The sequence below is a fragment of the Sebastes fasciatus genome, chromosome 13 (genome assembly GCF_043250625.1).
Source record: "Sebastes fasciatus isolate fSebFas1 chromosome 13, fSebFas1.pri, whole genome shotgun sequence".
NCBI classification, from domain to species: Eukaryota; Metazoa; Chordata; class Actinopteri; order Perciformes; family Sebastidae; genus Sebastes; species Sebastes fasciatus.
In genome coordinates this window covers 4,400,996-4,422,255 of record NC_133807.1, presented here as the reverse complement: position 1 = coordinate 4,422,255, position 21,260 = coordinate 4,400,996, and the positions used below count along the sequence as shown (strand labels likewise).

General features: G+C 43.7%; 1 protein-coding gene and 1 long non-coding RNA gene across 2 annotated transcripts in view; one reads left to right on the top strand and one right to left on the bottom strand.

Moving 5' to 3' along the window:
- LOC141781516 (uncharacterized) overlaps positions 1-21,260 on the top strand; it is a 130,825-nt gene that overhangs the window by 4,209 nt on the left and 105,356 nt on the right. The gene's annotated exons all lie outside the window — the stretch shown is intronic.
- Positions 1-21,260, bottom strand: part of rbfox1 (RNA binding fox-1 homolog 1) — a 352,975-nt gene that overhangs the window by 329,744 nt on the left and 1,971 nt on the right. The gene's annotated exons all lie outside the window — the stretch shown is intronic.

Sequence of the window (21,260 nt, the reverse complement as noted above, 5' to 3'; positions counted from 1 at the left end):
CCTTCGTCTGGTCAGCTAACATTACTGCCAAGCAGGTGAAATATAGAGTGATATTGTGGTTTTAGCTGACGTGTGTCGCCTCACTGTTTTGACCGATGCTCGTTCATGTTTATGTAGAGCGAGCAAAGCGCGAGCCCGACTCTGAATTTCGTTGACTTAACGGCCACAGGTGTTGCTGTTAACAAGCATCTCTGATTCTCAGTCCCTTTAACTACTTTTTTTTTACACTTTTTTTTTACAGTGTATCTCATTCTTAGAATGTAGATCCCTTCACCTTACTGTGTAAGGGAGCTGACAAACCATAAGAAGTTTTATAAAACAAGTAATAACCTGCCAGTATAGTATAGTATACACTTCTATTCGCCAAGCATGCACTGAACCATTTGCAGTGAGTTAGCTGAATATTTCCCGTTTACATCTGAAGATGACACAACATGACTGATGCGACCTTTGGTCCGGGGCTGTGATGTGTCATCTCCCCAGCTCATGGCTTCATCACCGTGAGTGAATTAAGGTCAGCTCAGCTCTGCTGTCAGCTCAAGTTTGCCACAGTGTGAGGAGGGAGCATGCTCGTCACATGTTAACTCCCCTCACCAGATCAATTGTTCTGTCGAAACACCTTGACAGATTACCAGGATGTTACTCTGATAGACTTGCAAAGACCATGAAGTGTGATTTTTCTCATTTAATGGGATATGCAGATTGAAAATGTGCCACCTCTGTGCTTCAGAGTAAAGCAAAGCTCCTTTGAGTTCACACACACAGGTTGACCAAGGCCTGGATGTGACCTTGCATAAGTCGATCCACAAACAGTTAAGACAGTGGTGGATCGCTCCAAGTGTATTAGTGCCATGAGAGCATGACCGCGCATACTCTGATGACGGCAGCATCCGGTCTCTGCCGGGGCCGGAGCGGTCAGGTTCCGTGTGAATGAGAGGGTGGAGCTTAGCATGCTGGCTAAATACCAGCACCTGGGTTTTTCTTCTACGGTGCTGAAGTGCTGCGAGAAACGTCTAAGTTAGATTTCTAAGGTGAGGTAACACACTTAAAGATTTCTCACGCAGCCAGAAGACAGGTAAGATTACCTGTATTTCCTTCAATTGTCAAGGGAATTTTAAGCAAACTTTTTAAATGTCGCAAAAAAGAAATGCAAATTAGGTGAATAAAATGTGAATAAACTAGGCTACGGTGTACTTAGGCTACGCATGGCTGTAATCTAAACAGTTGTTACATGTGTTTTTTGGGGTTGTTACGGACGTATTTATGTGTATTTATGTTGTTAGTAAACTGTACAGGTTAAATGGTGCGGCTAAAGTAATGGAGAGTAAGAGCTCTCGGTTTTTCTGAGGATCTACGTTAATATTTGCTGTTTCCATTGGCTGGCCTTCGATGACGGCACCGCTGCAGATTGGCTGAGAACGGCAGGTTGGCCTATTTAGCTTCCGGGAAAACACAGCTGATTCGAGGTCGATGGCTGTCGGGTGTTTTTGCTTCGATCCTCCTCGTAAAACCAATCTTTTCATCAGCATTTGTAGCGTGTACTTGTGAACTGTGTGTAGGAAGTAGTAGAGTGGTAACCACGTGTAGTGTGGTGTAGTGTGCTGTAGCTCTCGTGTTAGCCATAGCCTTTTTCCTGTTTGGGCTTTGTGTAAACATTTGTAGCTTTGGTTTAAGTAGTATCTTTGTAAATACATTTATATCGGACTTTAACATCTTATTGTATTGACCTCGGCGTCTAACACAAGTTGTCTACATTATCTTTGTAAATATATCGGACTTTAATCTTGAAGCTGTAGGGGAGAACCGCCAGTTGATTTAATTAGTTTTCTCCTGTTTTAAGTTAAGGAGTTTAGGGTTTAGCCCATGTATTTTTGTTTGTCTCTTTTGTTACAGGGCTTAGTTAGAACTTGTTTGATAAGTTGTTTTGTTTGTTATTTTGGCCTTTGATTCACCGCGCTTCCTTTGCTTTGTATTTGTAAATAGATATTTAATTATTGTGTGCAACAATGAACATGAATTGTTGCAATTCATTCGCCGTTTCACCTTGTATTTATGTTGCGCTTCCACACCCCTAGACTGGGGCTTAACAGGTGTGACGAGACAAGACGGGTTTCCACCAGCCAGTGTATTGGTTATCTGGTCTGTGTCTGACTTTTTTTACGAGAAAGTTTCCACATATTGTGCCCTCTCAAAGCAAAACAGCTGTTCGCTCCGCATCGGCTCCCACCAAGACCCCAGGAAGAGTGCCAGGCTTTGAACTACATTTAACATAGTGGCCAAACGGCGGTACTACAACTTCCGTGTCCGTCACGTGATGCCGTTGGGCCCAAAAAGTATTTTTCCCGTAGACTTACATTGGGAAAGAGACGTCTGTAACTCAAACTTTTTTTTTAGATAAAATTAAAAATAGTCCTTATTTAAATCATTAGGTCCTAAAAGTTGTAAAAAGCACTAATATCTGAATCCAGAGTAATTTCCCTTCCTCCGTGTGAATGAGACCCAGACCGAGGCTGGAGAGAGGGCTGGGAAGTGGAAACTCTACTGTGCCTGCTCTATGACACTTTAGGATGTCTTGCTGACACCTGCCACCTCAGTTTGTATAAGCACTGAATCAAAACAAGACTGTCTAGTCACAGTTCATCATGTTCAAGATGAAAATGACTGAGCCAATCAGATTTAAACAAAAACAGGGATCAATCCGCTCTGTCCTGTCTGTGGCTGCGAGTACCAGGCTGGCCCATGCCGGGGTTGTACATTTAAACTTAATAAAGATCTTTATTAAAAAAAAGACTGGCCCTCACAAGACCGGCCCATTGGAAAAATTCCCGAGCTTCCCGATGGCCAGTCTGCCCTGCTTTCTGTACTCAAACTCAACAAACTCTGACATCACCGGCACTCCTCTCTCCATATTCACTCACGTTTCCACCGTTGTCTTCTGGCGACACGTCACATGACACAATAACAAACAGGGCGACAGAATTTATCTACAGCTGCAAATTATACATATTTTTCCCTTACATTGTGTGAACAATTACCTCATCGTTATATGGTAAGTTTCTTCTGCTTCTCCAGGGCCTCTAGTTTTGTGTTCTGCTAGTGTCCTTGTCACTACTTGTAGCATGAGGCGGTACCTGCAGCCCAATCAGGTTGCACAGGTAGTCCAGCTGTGTCTCCCAGCACAGTCTCAAGAGCACGGAGGAGATACCGGGAGACCGTCCGTTACACGAGGAGGGCTGGACGGGGCCGTAGAAGGGCTTCAACCCAGCAGCAGGACCGGTATCTGCTCCTTTGTTCGAGGAGGACTGCCAGAGCCCTACAAAATGACCTCCAGCAGGCTACTGGTTTGCATGTTTCTGGCCAGGTCTGCCAGGTTCTGAGGGTCCAACGTCCTCTAGTGGGACCTGCGCTCACAGTCAAGCACCGTGCAGCTCGACTGGCATTCGCCAGAGAACACCAGAATTGGCAGGTCCGCCATTCGCGCCCCGTTCACTTCACGGATAAGAGCTGGTTCACACTGAGCGCATGTGACATATAAACTGGAAAAACAAATTTGGAAACTTGTGTTTGGTGGATTATTTCTCTGTTGTTACAATGCTAATTGGCATTGTATTTTACATCGTTGGAAAGCCTGTTTATTTACCTTCGCAATGATGTCCAACTTGTAAGGATCATGCATTTGTGGGATGAGCAGCACAGCTGATTATGTGGGTAGCGCCCAAGAATTTGCCAAAATGCTCTAAACAGTGTATTCTCATAAGGCTGCCAGGAAGCCTGCAATGACTACCCTTCACCGTCAGGCACGTTTGCGCTGGTGTCGACAACACAGACAATGGAACCTGAACATGTGGGGGAATGTCATGTTCAGTGATGAGTCCAGGTTCTGTCTGCGAAAGTTGGACGGCAGGGTGAAAGTATGGAGACGACGTGGAGAACGCTATGCTGATTTTAGCACCAATGGAGTAACAGCTTTTGGTGGGGGCTGTGTCATGGTGTGGGGCGGCATCTTCCTCACTGGCAAAACAAGGCTTGTCATCATTGAAGGCCATCTCAATGCAGTGAAATATCAGGACGAGATTCTGAAGCCTGTGGCGATCCCATATCTCCACAATCTGGCACCTAACTTCATCCTCCAAGATGACAACGCTCGCCCCCACAGAGCCAGGGTTATCACAGACTACCTCCACAATGTGGGAGTAGAGAGAATGGAATGGCCTGCCAAGAGTCCAGACCTCAACCCAATTCAACACTTGTGGGATCAGCTTGGGTGTGCTGTACGTGTTAGAGTGACCAACACAACCTCGTTGGCTGACCTGCAACGAATCCTGGTTGAGGAATGGAACGCCATCCCACAGCAACGTGTGACCAGGTTGGTGACCAGCATGAGGAGGAGGTGCCAGGCTGTTGTGGCTGCGTATGGATCTTCCACCGCTACTGAGGCTCCTGACTTCAATCATCCAATCCACCAAACAACTCAAATCAAGAGTCAACACCAACAGGAGAATACACTGTTTACCATTGACGGAGCATTTTGGCAAATTTTTCTTGGGCGCTACCCACATAATCAGCTGTGCTGCTCATCCCACAAATGCATGATCCTTACAAGTGGGACATCATTGCGAAGGTAAATAAACAGGCTTTCCAACGATGTAAAATACAATGACCATTAGCATTGTAACAACAGAGAAATAATCCACCAAACACAAGTTTCCAAACTTTGTTTTTCCAGTATATATACTATGTATACATATATAAATAATGAATTAAAAAAAACGAAGCATTTGAATACTGATTTCTGAGCATTCGGGTCAGCACTATGGAATTGTTTCACCGTTTTCTGACATTTTACAATAAAAGTGTAAAATGTGCAGTCCTATAGTGCAGACTTTTCCCAATCATTCAATATACATTATACATTTATGTAGCTTCTTGATGTGGCTTGACAAGATTTATTGACTCTGCAGGTTTAACAACTACAGTGATGCATTCGTGCCTCGACAAGAACAAAAGTAAAATAACAACTGCCTCATGAATATTTACACACGCTAAGAAAATGACCCCAAAATGACAGAAAATCACTGTCAGATGTGCAGATAGACTATGATGATGGCTGCTGTTAGATGCTGCTTTTTCAGCACCGTGAAGCCCATGACGATTAGTCTAATGCCTGTTTATCACTGCAAACCGTGTCTGGATTCAAAAGCTCAGATCTGAGAGCAAATCCATCATCGCATGAAAGGCTGCTCCACCTCTGCTGGAGATACTGATATCAACACACAGCTTGCTCGCTCTCACTCTCACAAACACACACACATTCTTGTTAGCATTCTCTTCTGTATCCCACCTACTGACATTGCTATTGATTACAGTCGGGGACCTTAATGAACCTGCACAATAAGCAACCACCATAAATGCACAATTCTTCCCCAACCCCAGGGTAGAGACTGTCTGGCCCTGTGGGACAATGTCAGAGCCTTATCAGGCTGGAGAATGACATTATACAAGGTTTGGCACATTATACAAGTGTTGCATATGCCAACATAGGAACAATACAAGACCATCAGGTGTGTGCGGAAAGATAAATACAAAGACATACGCCCTGCAGCAAACATGGAAAAGGCCATTTGTCACAAAGTCTAAAACCAATTTATCCCATTGTTTCCCCCGCCCATGTCAATTAAGCCCTGCTCAGGTAAATTACACCCTGCCCAGGCCGATTAAAACCCGTCCAGGCAGATTAAGACACGCCGGGGTAGATTAAGACCCGCCCGGGTAGATTAAGACCCGCCCATGTAGATTAAGACCGGCCCAGGTAGATTAAGACCCGCCAATGTAGATTAAGACCCGCCCGGGTAGATTAAGACCCGCCCATGTAGATTAAGACCGGCCCAGGTAGATTAAGACCCGCCAATGTAGATTAAGACCCGCCCATGTAGATTAAGACCCGCCCATGTAGATTAAGACCGGCCCAGGTAGATTAAGACCCGCCAATGTAGATTAAGACCCGCCCATGTAGATTAAGACCGGCCCAGGTAGATTAAGACCCGCCCATGTAGATTAAGACCCGCCCATGTAGATTAAGACCTGCCCAGGTAGATTAAGACCCGCCCGGATAGATTAAGACCTGCCCGGGTAGATTAAGACCCGCCCAGGTAGATTAAGACCGGCCCATGTAGATTAAGACCCGCCCATGTAGATTAAGACCCACCCAGGGAAGATTAAGACTGGCCCATGTAGATTAAGATCTACCCAGGTAGAGTAAGACCCGCCCAGGCAGAGTAAAACCCTCCCGAGTAGATTAAGACCCGCCCAGGTAGTTTAAGACCCTCCCAGGTAATTAAGACCCGCCCAGGTAGATTAAGACCTGCCCATGTAGATTAAGACCTGCCTGGGTAGATTAAGACCTGCCCGGGTAGATTAAAACCGGCCCGGGTAGATTAAGACCCGCCCATGTAGATTAAGATCCGCACATGTAGATTAAGACCTGCCCGGGTAGATTAAGACCTGCCCAGGTAGATTAAGACCCGCCCGGATAGATTAAGACCTGCCCGGGTAGATTAAGACCCGCCCAGGTAGATTAAGACCGGCCCAGGTAGTTTAAGACCCTCCCAGGTAATTAAGACCCGCCCAGGTAGATTAAGACCTGCCCATGTAGATTAAGACCTGCCTGGGTAGATTAAGACCTGCCCGGGTAGATTAAAACCGGCCCGGGTAGATTAAGACCCGCCCATGTAGATTAAGATCCGCACATGTAGATTAAGACCTGCCCGGGTAGATTAAGACCTGCCCAGGTAGATTAAGACCCGCCCGGATAGATTAAGACCTGCCCGGGTAGATTAAGACCCGCCCAGGTAGATTAAGACCGGCCCATGTAGATTAAGACCCGCCCATGTAGATTAAGACCCACCCAGGGAAGATTAAGACTGGCCCATGTAGATTAAGATCTACCCAGGTAGAGTAAAACCCGCCCAGGCAGAGTAAAACCCTCCCGAGTAGATTAAGACCCGCCCAGGTAGATTAAGACCCGACCATGTCAATTAAACCCTGCCCAGGCCGATTAAGACCCGCCCGGGTAGATTAAGACCCGCCCAGGTAGTTTAAGACCCTCCCAGGTAATTAAGACCCGCCCAAGTAGATTAAGACCCGCCTAGGTAGATTAAGACCCGCCCAGGCAGATTAAGACCCTCCTGGTTAGATTAAGACCCGCCTAGATAGATTAAGACCCGCCCAGGTAGATTAAGACCCGCCCAGGTAGATTAAGACCCACCCAGGGAAGATTAAGACTGGCCCATGTAGATTAAGATCTACCCAGGTAGAGTAAGACCCGCCCAGGTAGATTAAGACCCGACCATGTCAATTAAACCCTGCCCAGGCCGATTAAGACCCGCCCAGGTAGTTTAAGACCCGCCCAGGTAGATTAAGACCCGCCTAGGTAGATTAAGACCCTCTTGGTTAGATTAAGACCCGCCTAGATAGATTAAGACCCTCCCAGTAGATTAAGACCCGCCCAGGTAGATTAAGACCCATCCAGATGGATTAAAACCCTCCTAGGTAGATTAAGACCTGCCCAGGTAGATTAAGACCCATCCAGATGGATTAAAACCCTCCCAGGTAGATTAAGACCCTCCCGGGTAGTTTAAGACCCTCCCAGGTAGATTAAGACCCGCCCAGGTAGATTAAGGCCCGCCTAGGTAGATTAAGACCTGCCCGGTTAGATTAAGACCCTCCCAGGTAGATTAAGACCCTCCCAGGTAGTTTAAAACCTGCTCGGTTAGATTAAGACCCACCCGGGTAGATTAAGACCTGCCCAGGCAGATTAAGACCCGCCCGGGTAGATTAAGAACGGCCCAGGTAGATTAAGACCCTCCCAGGTAGTTTAAAACCTGCTCGGTTAGATTAAGACCCACCCGGGTAGATTAAGACCTGCCCAGGCAGATTAAGACCCGCCCGGGTAGATTAAGAACGGCCCAGGTAGATTAAGACCCACCCGGGTAGATTAAGACCCCCCTGGGTCCCAGGCAGATTAAGACCAGCCCGGTTAGATTAGCGACCGTTTTATAAAAATAACTTTTTTTAATCATATATGTTCCAATCTCGCCTACTTCAGCTTTAAGACTCAGGTGAACCAGAATTCCCCTGCCCTACTTTGCAAGTAAAAAGTTAGTTAAATTAAGATAGGGGGGGTTGACTATTCTCCATATGCTTCAGTGGTCGTCAGTAAAAGATTTTGAGACGACTCATTGGTGTGCTTTGTAGAAAAGGGGAATGCCAGGTGTGGTGTCAGTACTACATGGTTACCTAGAGCTTGTTTTTTGTCTGCTTTCAGCTGAACAGCATGTAACAAAGGTCTTCATCTTCTGGGCTCAGCTGCTGATGTTTCTGCCCGTGTGTTCCTCTGTGGCAGCAGCAGGCACATTTTAATCACTTGCTGGCAGACAAAAAAAAAGGGGATTGGAAAATATCTGCAGCTTCCTGAGAGATGGAGGAAGGGGGAGAAGCCCCATTTGGGCTGAATGGAGGGAGAGACTGTGTGTTCTTGTTGACTCTGCAGCAACAGATATTAATAATGAGAGATGAAACACATCATTCACCTTGTAGAGCGAGGAGTGGGCATTTAATTTATTGCCTCTGCCAAACACAATGGCATGTGAGAAAAGGCTTCCTGTAGAGGTAACACCTTTGACACAACATTGTAAGGGCTGGTGGAGATTAGAGTACAAACAACAGAATGGGACCAGATCTGGGTAGAATCAGACCATAATATATCCTAATGATAATAATAATGATCAGAATACATTCTCATTACTGATGACTTTTTTTTTTTTTTGGTAACTAGAATTGCCTTCACCAACCGGTCAAGTAGCAGTTTACATCCATGTCTTTCCAAAATGTCATCACTTCATCATTTATCCTGTTAGACATTTGTGTGAAATTGTCAGAATTAGCATATGAAATAGGGGCGCTAATTTTGAAAATTTTTCTTAACCGATAATCGACCCTAACCGATTATTAACCGTTAACTGACAAGATTTTTGCGTACCAGCTGCAGTGTATGAGCACAACAGACAACTGAGTCTCCAGTTCACCCGTCCGAGTGCGTTAACTTAGCAGCCATGGTGCTGCGTTCACTGTCTCCAGTTCACCCGTCCGGGAGCGTTAACTTAGTAGTCACGGTGCTGCGTTCACTGTCTCCAGTTCACCCGTCCGGGAGCGTTAATCAGTTAAAATGCTTAATGTCGGTTAACGGTTAAACAGTTAATTATTAACATCCCTAATATGAATTCTTGAGTTATGGTCAGAAATGTGCTTTGTGAGGTCACAGTGACCTTAGACCACCAAATTCTAATCAGTTCATCCTTGAATCCAAGTGGATGTTTGTGCCAAATTTGAAGAAATTCCCTCCAGGCGTTCCTGAGATATTGTGTTCACGAGAATGGGACGGACCTGAGGTCACAGTGACCTTTGACCACCAATCCCTCTGTCCTTGAGTCTAAGTGGACATTTGTGCCAAATTTGAAGAAATTTCCTCCAGGCGTTCCTGAGATATCCCGTTCAATTCTAGCACGCACAGCAATGTAAGCTTGTATGGTCACTGAAATATGGCTAAAAGGGTGTTTTTGGTGGGATCATATTTAGGTGATTTTAAAATTCTTTCTCTAAATGCGGAGAAGACATTTGACTGCCTGGAGTGGCACTTGCTGTGTATTGCGCCGGAAATAATTTCTTAGCAATGGTTCAACTATTGCATACCGACTAGTGCTGACCGATAAAACTTATTTTCATCATCATCGCGATATGAACATGCACGATAAATACATCGCAAGCGACTGCCTGAGCTGCGATGAATAAGAAAAATCATTTTATTTAGCGATGAGTAAGGGATAATGTACAGCGAGCCGGTCATTGTTGTGAAAAAAATCCCCGGCAAGGCGATGCTGCAACGCAACGGAAGGGTCTCTCATCGCCCTGAAGGGGATTCTTTCACAACAATGACCCGCTAGCTGTACATTATCCCGCTTATTACATGGCTACTTACTGAAGAAATCAATATTTTGACACAAAAACGGCCCGCCAGAGTCCGACATCAGAGCTGCGCCCATAGCAACGGTCTGTTATACATAGCAACGGCCTGTTGTAGAGAAATTACAGACCGCAAAACACTGTGATTGACCAATCGGAATCGAGTATTCAACACAGCCGTCTAATGAAACCCGGTATTAAACGGGCCGCGGGGCTAAAAACTGTAGTATTTATTATCAGAAAGAAGCCTCTCCCTGCTCTGTGTCAAACCTGTGGAGGAGCTCTCAACACACACACACACACACACACACACACACACACACACACACACACACATTCACGCAGCGAACAGCTGATCAGATTCAGTATGTTGTCATATGATTTATTTTATTAGCATTTCAGATTGTTTCCAGTGAGATATTAATGAGTTCATATGGTGACTTTGCTGTTGTAAACATTACTGTTGCTGCTCTAGAAAACAACTTTTAGCACAGTTATATTTGAAATATTCAATTCCAATCAGGTTCTGAATTTAAAGACAACCAGGCTGACACAAGTAAAGCTAATATGCACAATTGTTTACTTATCAAGTCATATCGTCATTGCAATATTGAATGATATCACACGTCACAGATTTGCCTCATATCGTGCAGGGCTAATACCAACCCAACAGCTACGGTGTTAACATTTGAACATTTTCAAACCTGTGGCCCAGGCCGTCCGGCAATCGGCCAATCATGACCCTATTATTGTGGGTGGACTGGGACACCCAAACTTCCAATGGTACTATTGCACATTCGTGCTGCATCCTCTTTCCAAAAGGTTGGATTCCACTTCCTCTGTATGCTGTCGCTCTATAGATTGTTCTCCCTGATAGACTACGAGACCTAATCTATTCCAACATTCCTCCTAAACATTCTAAAACTAAATTTGGTTCCATCATTACGGAATTTCTTTCTTTTTTTTTTAAACTCACAAATGCATCTTGCAAAAATACACCCGAATGGTACTAGGGATGGGTTAAGATTTTCAAATATTCAAAAAGTCGTTAATTAATAAATAATCGAAAAATGTATGCAACTATCGTCTATATTTAGGCCTATATATATTCCTTTGTTTTTTTGCCGGCACCGGTGAAACATGTGAGTGGCACATTCAGTTCTGCCTTCTCCCACATGAGGGCAGTATAGCGCTGTGAGATGGGCTGGATGCATAAAAAAAAACAACAACAAAAAAAGCATAAAGACGTGGAAAATAAACAAAATGCAGAGACTAATACAGCCGTCGAAAAATTCTGTGTGGAACTACTTCAACAAAATAAACGGAAATTAGGTACAGTGCAAACTCTGTCAGGCAACGCTATCATATCATAGGTCTACAACGACTATGCACAGTTATTTAAGAGCGAAGCGCCCGGCGGAAGGAGCGGACCCGGGCCCATCGACAAATCAACAATCCATGGGTGGCTTTATCACCGAACGAAGCAAGTTCGATGCTAGCAGACGTGCAGAGCTAACAACGGCCCCTCATCTCAAAGATGATAGCTAAAGACATGCTTCCAAGCAGTTTTGTCGAAGGCGAGGGTTTTCGAGGTTTGTAACTACTTGGTGAATGCGCGTGGTTGATGGCATCACCGGGAGACTATCTTGAATCTTTGTGGCTTTGTCGTTACCCTAACTGATGTAGAACAGTTTTACTGAGGTCTGTGCATCTGCCAATGTGCTGAAGAAGAGCTCAGCATTGGGGATGTCTTTCCCGTGGCTGAGGAGCCTGTCAGCAGTCCTTTTGAGGAGGCCTCCAATTCCATCTGGAGCACCTTTGCTGTTGCTCGCCTCAAATAAAAGTTCCAGGTGCAGTTTTGTAGTCTTGTAGTTTTTTTGAAAAATCTACATGAATTAAGCATTCATGATCTGTCATGCTCCTCCTCAGTTCCCTGTAGTAGGTGAATTGCCATTTTATGTTAAAAAGGTGTCTTTTGAAGATATATTGTGATATATATATATATATATATGTTCAGATCAGTTAAGTTTTTTTTTAATTTATTGTTCACTGAGAGAACAAGAACGCCCTGATCACAGTCACACAGTTACACATTCACACCTGGAAGGCCACTGAGCATCTCCACTGAAGCGGTTGGGGTTAAGTGCCTTGCTCAAGGACACCTCAGTGGGGATAATGAAGGAGGGGCAAGCGCTGGTTTTCCCTTTCCCCACCCAGATTTTTCCTGCCGGTCCAGGGGATTGAACCGGAGACCTCCCGGTCTCAAGCTCGCTTCTCTAAACTGTAGGCCACCACTGCCAAGTTAATCCCTTCTCATGCAAATCATTTTTTTAGGCAATTCCTATGTAATTACTAAGTAATTTGGCACTTGTTATGTAATTACTATGCCATTTCTGTGTAATAACAATAGTCCACGAATGGCTTTTTTTTTTTATCAACAACACTCAATATAAGCATAAACTATGACAATAAACTGCCAACATTGTCAACCGTGTTAACCCCTGTCAACTGTATTACAGTTGATGGGTAACCCAGTTGACATTTCGGCCATTTTAGGGCCTTGTGCTAACTGCAGACTGTGGACCTGTCACCACATGACCTCGATCAACTCGTGTTTTTATACACTTTCTCTGCATATTTGTTAATATAACATCTAAAGCAAGTTCACAAGAACATGTTGATAACACAGTTGATGATCAATTAACCCACTCAATGTGCACACAATAATATTGATGAAATATTGGAGGAGGAGGAGTAGAAATTTACCACACTGTCTTCAAATCTCCCTCTCTGAAGGAAGCGACATCACGTGATGTTGGACATGTGACTTTTGGAGCAAACCATTGCTGATTTATAGGGGCTTTTTCAACGGGTAACACAGTTGACAGAGATTTCTCGGACACACACAAAGTGGATGATTTAATGTACATGAATGAGCCAAATAGTTTTTAAAACACCTTTGTCGGTTTTTAAGGATTATTTTGAACAAATAATTATGAAAATTATATTCAAAAACATGTATTTTAGTGTTAATCTGAAGAGCAACACCTGACATTTAGCAAATCAGACAGCACACAAACAGCAAATCCAAGCAAAGAATATGCATTTTCTGCAAAATAAATGATGGGACCTGTTGACTTTTTTATATTAAATGAAAGATAAAAATGTGCCCCAATATAAAATTGATCATTGCTTGAAATGAATATTTAGTACAATTGATAAATACAGCCCATGGACATGACATGTACCCCGAATTATAGAATGACTCAGCTGACAACCTGCTAAACTAAACTAAATTACTGGGAAAGTGGCTACATGTCCGCGACACTACACGCAGCACCGTGGCTGCTAAATTAACGCTCCCGGACGGGTGAACTGGGGACGCAGTCGTCTGTTGTGCTCATACACTGCAGCTGGCGTACCGCTGCATGAAATTAGCATCCCTAGTCACGATTCAATTTCATTTTCAATTGAAAAATTTTTTTTTTTTCAGCACCGACGGCTATGCCATTGTTAGTTATGGGGTGGCTGCGTGCACAAGAACGTGATGTTTCCGTACGAATACAAAGATTGTTACAGCCTACCTCCTACCTTAAAAAGACCGACATGTATATTTTAATTATTGTATATAATTAAAAGTAAATGTGACCCGCTCTATCAAAATGAATCGGAAGTCGCGTTAGCACGTTCTTGGGAAAACACGTTTTTACATGAAAAAGTGGATTTTGGTCTGTTTTCGTTTTGTATTCGTTTCTAAATAAATAAATTCTCAGCTTTAATAAAATGCAAAACAAAATCAATGTAAAATTCAGATTATAAGTATAGTTGTCGTAAAGTTTTACGACAACCCCGGGACTCAGTTCTTTGTTGACAAGGAAGATAGCTAGCTTGCCAAAATGAATTCACAAGAGGAAAACCTCGCCAAACTTTTAAATTCAATTCCCATTAGAGTTTTTAAGTCTGACCCGACGGAGACACACACGTGTCTGATTATAGTCCATTTGAATGAGGACAGCGCTAAAGAGTTTGAGATTGCCCGAGAGTACAAGTGTAGCTGCAAACTTTACAAGAGCGCCGCTAGCAACTAAAGCTTTACACCGGAGGAGATGGTTAGAAGAGGCGACCAAATCAATGAAATTACTAATGGTAAATTCTAATAGTTATTGTTTTTTTCTGTTTGTTTTAAAGACATTTAAAAATCACTAGTGCAGGTTAAGATGCATTATTAGCAGCTAATAACGACTGTGTGTAGTCTAGCTAGGTGTCTGTGTCTGTCTCAGGTGTCTGTCTCCTAGAAATTATTATTATTTAAATAGCAAAACAAATAGCTGAACATATAGTTAAATTATAGGTTGTAAATTCATCTGATATCACATGATGAATAGGCTATGTTTCTGAATATAGGGCTGTATTAATGTGGAAATGATTAGACTTCGGTCAACAATGATTCGACATGATTTAGCCAGCCTAAAATCTTTGAGACAACTTGTTTTTTCACTTTATGCTTTATGTCCTTTTGTAGATGATCAGCTCCCCACATGACCGATGTCAAAAGATACAGTGAGCTCCAGGAGAAGCCAGCAAAAAGAGCCCAAGCACCAGAGGACGGCCTACTTCCTCGATGGACAGCAAATATGCCGGGAAACCTTCCAAGTTTTCTGCATGCGTGAGTTAACTAAAATATACTCTACAACAGGCCGATTCAAATGGCGGCACCGCGAGCCACATGCGGTCCAGAAGCAACCTCGGAGTGGCCCAGCCCGCGGTCCCTGTGAGAAACGCAGAGAAAAAAACGAGAAAAACATATATTTCACTCTACAGAAAGTCCTACAGTAGTACAGATCGTGAATGCAACACATTTTTCTATGATAGCTTATTTTTCCACATATCTATTTTTCTACGCATGTTTCTTGTTACCTTAACACATTTTTCTACTATATTTCCTATGATATCATTATACATTTTTTTATGATTTTTATGAAGTATTTAAACTGGCATTACGTCTTGTTGGATCACGCTGATGGCGGCTTATAGCTGAAATGCGTTCTTTTACGTTTGATTGCCCGGAATAAAACAAAAAAGACTCTTCTCAAAAAAGAATCTGTGAGTGCCGGTGATTTGTTTCTTCAGTATTTTACAATCTAACATGTCTTTCTCAACCCAGAAATGTAAAATTGACAATGAAAACCGTCTGTTTAACCTTGCCTGGACCGACAAATACTTGTTTATTTTAACGCCAAATCCAAACGCCAAACCGATGTGTTTAATTTGCAGCGAGTGTGTTGCAGTACAAAAAGATAACAATGTGCGGAGACACCACATTGAGACACACCAGACTTTCCGCGCAAACTTTCCGAAGGGATCTCAGGAGAGGGCTGCAAAAGTGCAGTTTGATTGCATCTTACAACCGGAGCTGTGCTACTATGGTGCGGTCATACACAGCCCAAGAGAGAGAGCTACAGCAGCTTCCCTTCATGTTTCCTGAATCTTGGCAAAGAAGAAAAGGCCATTTACAGACTCTGAAACCGTGGAAGACTGCATGCTGGACGTCGTGAATGAGGTTATAAATATCGACAAAATAAAAACGAGTGTGACCTCTGCTATTAAAAACGTACCAGTCTCAGACACTCAAACATTTGCAGGGTTGAAATTCTTGGTCCACATGTGTTTGAAACGCTGTTAGAAGACCAGAAGAAAGCTGATGTCATGTCTATAGTGCTAGATTAGTCTACAGATAAAACTGATACCACACAATTGTGCATATACAGTATGTCCGTTTTTTGACGGCAAATGCTTCCGAGAGGAACTGCTCGGCTTGCTGCCGTTAGAACACACAACTGCCGAGATAGTCTTTGAAAAATGTCTGCTTTTTTCAAAGACAATGGTCTGGATATGAAGCGTGTGTGCATGCTTGTGACAGATGGGGTTCCATCAACGGCAGGAAAAGTGAGTGGTTTGGCAGCACGTTGGTCCGCTGTTGCACATCAGATACACTGCATGGTGCATCAGACGGTGTTGTGCGCAAAACTAAGCGGAGAGCTCAAAACAACAATGGACTACAAATAATTTTATTCGCTCCACATCAAGCCTCCAATACCGCATGCTGCTGTCAGAAATGTCTGCTGAGCACCACGATCTGCTTTTGCCGATGACAATAACTTGTTTTTTATGCACTTTGAGTTGTGCCCAGGTCAGATATGACCAAAAATGTTTTGTTTTTTTTTTATTTCAAAAGTGCAATAAAGTATTGCTACTACCTCAGATTCTGTTAAGTTCAGTTAGCTTTTTTGATTTTTGATTTTTTAACACACTTTTGGATGTGCCTGTGTCAGATGTGAACAATTTTTTAAGGGAAACACTGATTAAACATTACTTGTTTTTCAATACATTCATTTGTGTCTGGCCCAGCTAAATTTCTTGGTTTGAAAATCTGGCCCAACTGAATTTGTAATAGAATAGCCCTGCTCTACACTAGGGATGCACCGATACCAGTATCGGGTATCGGGTCCGATACTGTGCTCATGTACTCGTACTCACAAAACGGCTCCGATACAACGGCACCACCACCTGGCTGTTAACGAGGGTCTTTTGGCACAGAGAAGCACTCGTATCGGTACTCGGTATCGACGAGTACCCAAATGTAAGTACTTGTACTCGGGCTGAAAAAAGGGGCATCCCTACTCTACACTTAGCACTTTTTTAAAACTGTATGCATATGATATACTTAATCTAATTAGCATAATGTTTATTTGTTCCAGAATATCTCAAAACAAGTTCACAAACCTTCTAAAATTGTACAACATGGATTGGCACCAAGGGTGAAAAGGTCTGGTGAACGTGTTTTGAGTAGAAGGCTGCTGACTGTTCAGGACCTCCCAACGAGTCAAGCAGTTCATCACAAACTTTGCTGATGTCCACGCCATGCCACTCCCTGGTGCGCATCCCTGGTTTCAAAAGGTCTCACATCCAGGTGCTCCCCACAACAGAGACCATGACATCAGTGTGGCGGAGATACAAAAGTCAGATGTGTGACCAAGGTATGTATTGTATTTCTTTCACATTAGAATATCTAATGTTTTTAATCAATTCAAGATGAAAAGTACTCTATTCTAGTATTCCTCTCCCACCTTAAACATTGGTGTAGGCCTCCGTGCTGCTGGCAAAAGCTGTGAAGGCAGTTGACCCCTTAACATTGTCATTGGGAAACCCATGACAGACTTCTGCTGGGTCTACCAGAAAAATAACAACGCCATCTACCGCAGCTCCAACCTTCCGTACTGTGTGAAAGTCTGCAAAGTTAAGGAAGCAGGAACAACACCTCTACGTTGTCAGCATGGAGCGTCAGGCATACCAGGACATTAGGTTACCAGCTGCAAAGCAACAGCTGGTATGCTGGGTGTCAAGCTTGGGCCAAATCCAACCCGGCTAATGACACCAGAAGCAGAGGTGGACACCTATATGAGAGAAAATCCCCCCCCTTGTTGGATACTAATCCTCTTGAATGGTGGAAAGGAAATCAGACGCGCTTTCCGAGGCTGGCGACTTTAGCGAAGCGCTATCTCTGCGTTCCCGGAACATCGTTACCATCTGAGCGGGTATTCTCAGCCGCGGGTTTCACAGTCAACAGACTGCGCTCCAGACTAACTCCACAGCATGTCGACACATTGCTCTTTCTGACTAAAAACCAGTAGAAAAGCTCTGCTGAGGACTGAGGTAGGCCTGGCCTGTTTGCACAGACTGAGTTTTTGTAAAAACCTGTCGGCTTATTATTATTTGGGCTATTTATTACTTAGCCCACTTATTGTGTCATTATATTTATTATTACTAATAGGCCTATTTGCTATTTATTTTAATAAGTTTTACAATATTTCCTCACACGGGACCGGAGAATAAGGCGCTGTTCTGCGCAAAAGATTATATAACGGTCTCTGCGCTGGATGTGTGTTTTCGTTTTTGTTTTTGTCTGACTGGCTACCATTTGCTGTTTAGCCTACTTAAACATTTATTTAAGTTATATCTTTTGCGTGTAAGCCTGTTGTAGATTTTATTTAGTTCACAGCGCTGCAGGGTAGACATGCTCACATTCTATTGTTGTTGTTTATGCTGCTTTTGTACGTTAAAATAAACACTTTAAAAAAAAAAAAACATTTGTTTTATTGATATTTTTTAATGGGTCACAGACATTCATCGAATTGGCGGACATCTCCAGATCACCAGGGTCTCCGTGGATTGTTATCGGCTCCGAGAAGCGACGTAGAGAGAGGAAGCAGAAACGGGAGAATGTTCCGACACAAGCAACGGCGACGAGGGCTGTGACTTGGCTCGTCTCCAAGATATGAATCGGGAAGGACTCAGCCGGATATTTCTCCGTTCTTGGCTGAGATGGACGGCATAGCGCTGCAACACGTGTCTTTCATTCTACAGTAGTGTTTGTTTGAATTGCTATTTATTATTGAATAAGAAGCATTTTCCAAAAGGTTTGGTGTGTTTTACGTGTGTTTGTAATCCTGGAAAGTAAAAAAAAACAATGAATATCCGAAAACCGAATATTTACCCGACGAACAAATATCCGAATAGTGAAATATTCAGGTCCAACCCTACTGATTAGTAGAAATGGATCAAGCATACCAGTGTCAGCAGGCGCACATGTTTTGCCTCAGCTCATCCAATATCAACACAAACCTTGTAAACAGTTCCAGTAGCTTGTAAACCCTCTCCCCAGGACTCACTGTGTGCTGCTCAATTATAGCCTGCACAGTCTGTCAGCATGTGATAGTTCTTTCGACAGCAATAGAGTTTCATGAGGCAATCAATATATGATCCCTGCCTAAATGACAGCCAGCTTGTTGCAAGCCAAACAGCAGATGCTTCTCTCCCTCGTTTTGCATATTCACCACATGAAAGGTCGCTGCGAGGCAAGAGAGCTTTCTCTCAACAAGGCTCAAGTACTTACATTATTTTGATGCAATTTATTATGCCTCATATTTTTTGTCTCAATGAAATTCTGGAATATTTCCTCCACACGATCATAATAATAATAAACGTAAGCCCATGCGAATGAAACATGTCCAACACTTTGGTCCACTTTGGACTATATGAATCAAGGTCCCCAGAGGATGATTCCTCATTTAGGTGATTACCTGACCTTTTTGTGGAGCACCATAATCAGGCCAAAATTACCACACTGTACCTTCAAGAAATATCGAGCCAGAATGTAAAATTTGCATTCAGTTATATCTTGACATTTTCGTTACTGCATCTTGCACGGTTGTGAATAGGGATGCTCATTTGGGAAAATGTTCTTAACCGACAACCGACCTTACTTAAGCGATCATTAACCGTTAACCGAAAAGATTTGTGCATCTCGCCAGCTACAGTGCAGGAGCACAACAGACAACTGAGTCCCCCGTTCACCCGTCCGGGAGCGTTAACATAGCAGCCACGATGCTGCGTGTAGTGTCACAGACATACAGCCACTTTCCCAGTAAAAGTCTCCACCACCACAATTAGTTTAGTTTAGCAGGTTGTCAGCTGTGTGTCTGCCCGGCGTAACTTTAGCGAGTGGCCAACAAACAGTGTGTATTTGTGCTACGTTAGCAGCTCTAGCATTGCCGGAGGCTTCGTGCTCGCCGCCGCACACGTAGTCTGCGTAACTTCAGTGAGTTTCCAACAGGCCGTGTGTCTGTGTTGGTGGGTAGTGTGAGGTTGTTGGTGGTGTTCTAACTGTGAATGTAGGTGTAGCAGTGTATGTACAGTTTATTTATCGGTGAATAAATGCTACGAAACTACAACTCCTTCGCTCCGCTCAAGCGAGCCAGAGACCAGAGTCAACCTCCTGCAACTCCGGCTTCGCCTCTTAAGGTGGGCTGTTAAGGTGGACCAGCTTTTCTCCTTAAAGTGACGAGCCGCTCTTCTGAGCCGCTCAGCTTTTGAGTTAATTATTAAAAAATGTTTAACCGTTTTAACCGATAGCGTTAATCGGTTAAAATGCTTAATATCGGTTAACGGTTAAACGGTTAATTATGGACATCCCTAGTTTTGCCCTTTAGGAACTAATGGAGTTAGTCTATTGAGCACAATGTAGCTTATCAAGTCCAGGGTAGCACTGGACTTCTAACCCCCCAAAAGGCACAACTAGACCACACTGTGAACCATCATAGCAAATTTTAGGTTCCTAAGTTAAAGGTACTGTTTGTAACTTCTTACACGGATAAATCGGGTCGGAGTTCCATGCGAGCTTGCGCGTGGCTACGCTGTTCCAACACAAACTACACGGAAGCACCAAAACCTAAAAGTTATATCTAGTGAAGCCCATCTTGCAAAGCAGTGTCAACTCTTCCTGCTTCGGCCCCCCTGACCGCGGCCAGAAGACACAGGGGAGCTTTGGTCTCCAGGGCCGGAGTCGACGCTGCTCTGCTCCTCTGCTTGCCTTCACTCACACACCGCGCTCGTTCTCACTCGCTCCACCTTTCGCGCACACTACACACTGCAGAAGACGGGAGTCTGAAGCAGGACAACACAGTATTAGCATCGATTCATGGAGAGACCTTCGTCTGGTCAGCTAACATTACTGCCAAGCAGGTGAAATATAGAGTGATATTGACGTTATAGACGTGTGTCGCCTCACTAGTTTTGAGCAATGCTCGTTCATGTCTATGTAGAGCGAGCACGAGCAACAAGATGCTGACTTTCATTGACTTGACGGCCACAGGTGTCGCTGTTAACAAGCAATTTCTGATTCTTACATAGAGTCCCTTTAACCAGTTTCCGAGTTCTGCTCCGGAAACGAGGAAGGACGGACACGCGGAGCGCTATATGTCCTGCTACAGTAGGTGTCTCCAGCACCACATTTTGTCATGATAACACACAAACAGACTGAAAAGGTGAAAACAATACCAGCCACATTCTGTCACTGTATTTTACATGAAAGCACCCTGTGCAACCGCTGAGTAATTATGAGCAGGTGTATTAATAGAAGAATAGTCCAATCTGAGTATGGGAATGTAGCTAAACTGGCAACATAGTTATAACAAAGTACAGGTTTGTGAATCTATTCATCCGTCACATAGAACTACAAGTTGGCCAAGGCAATACTTTACAAAAATCTCTAACCAACGCAAAGGCTGTGGGTGTAGTTCACGACATGAAACCACATCATCCTTTACGTTAATGTCACTAACAGAAACACGTCATTGAGAAATCCTCATTTATGCCAGAAGGCCTTAAAGGCTATTTGATGCTTT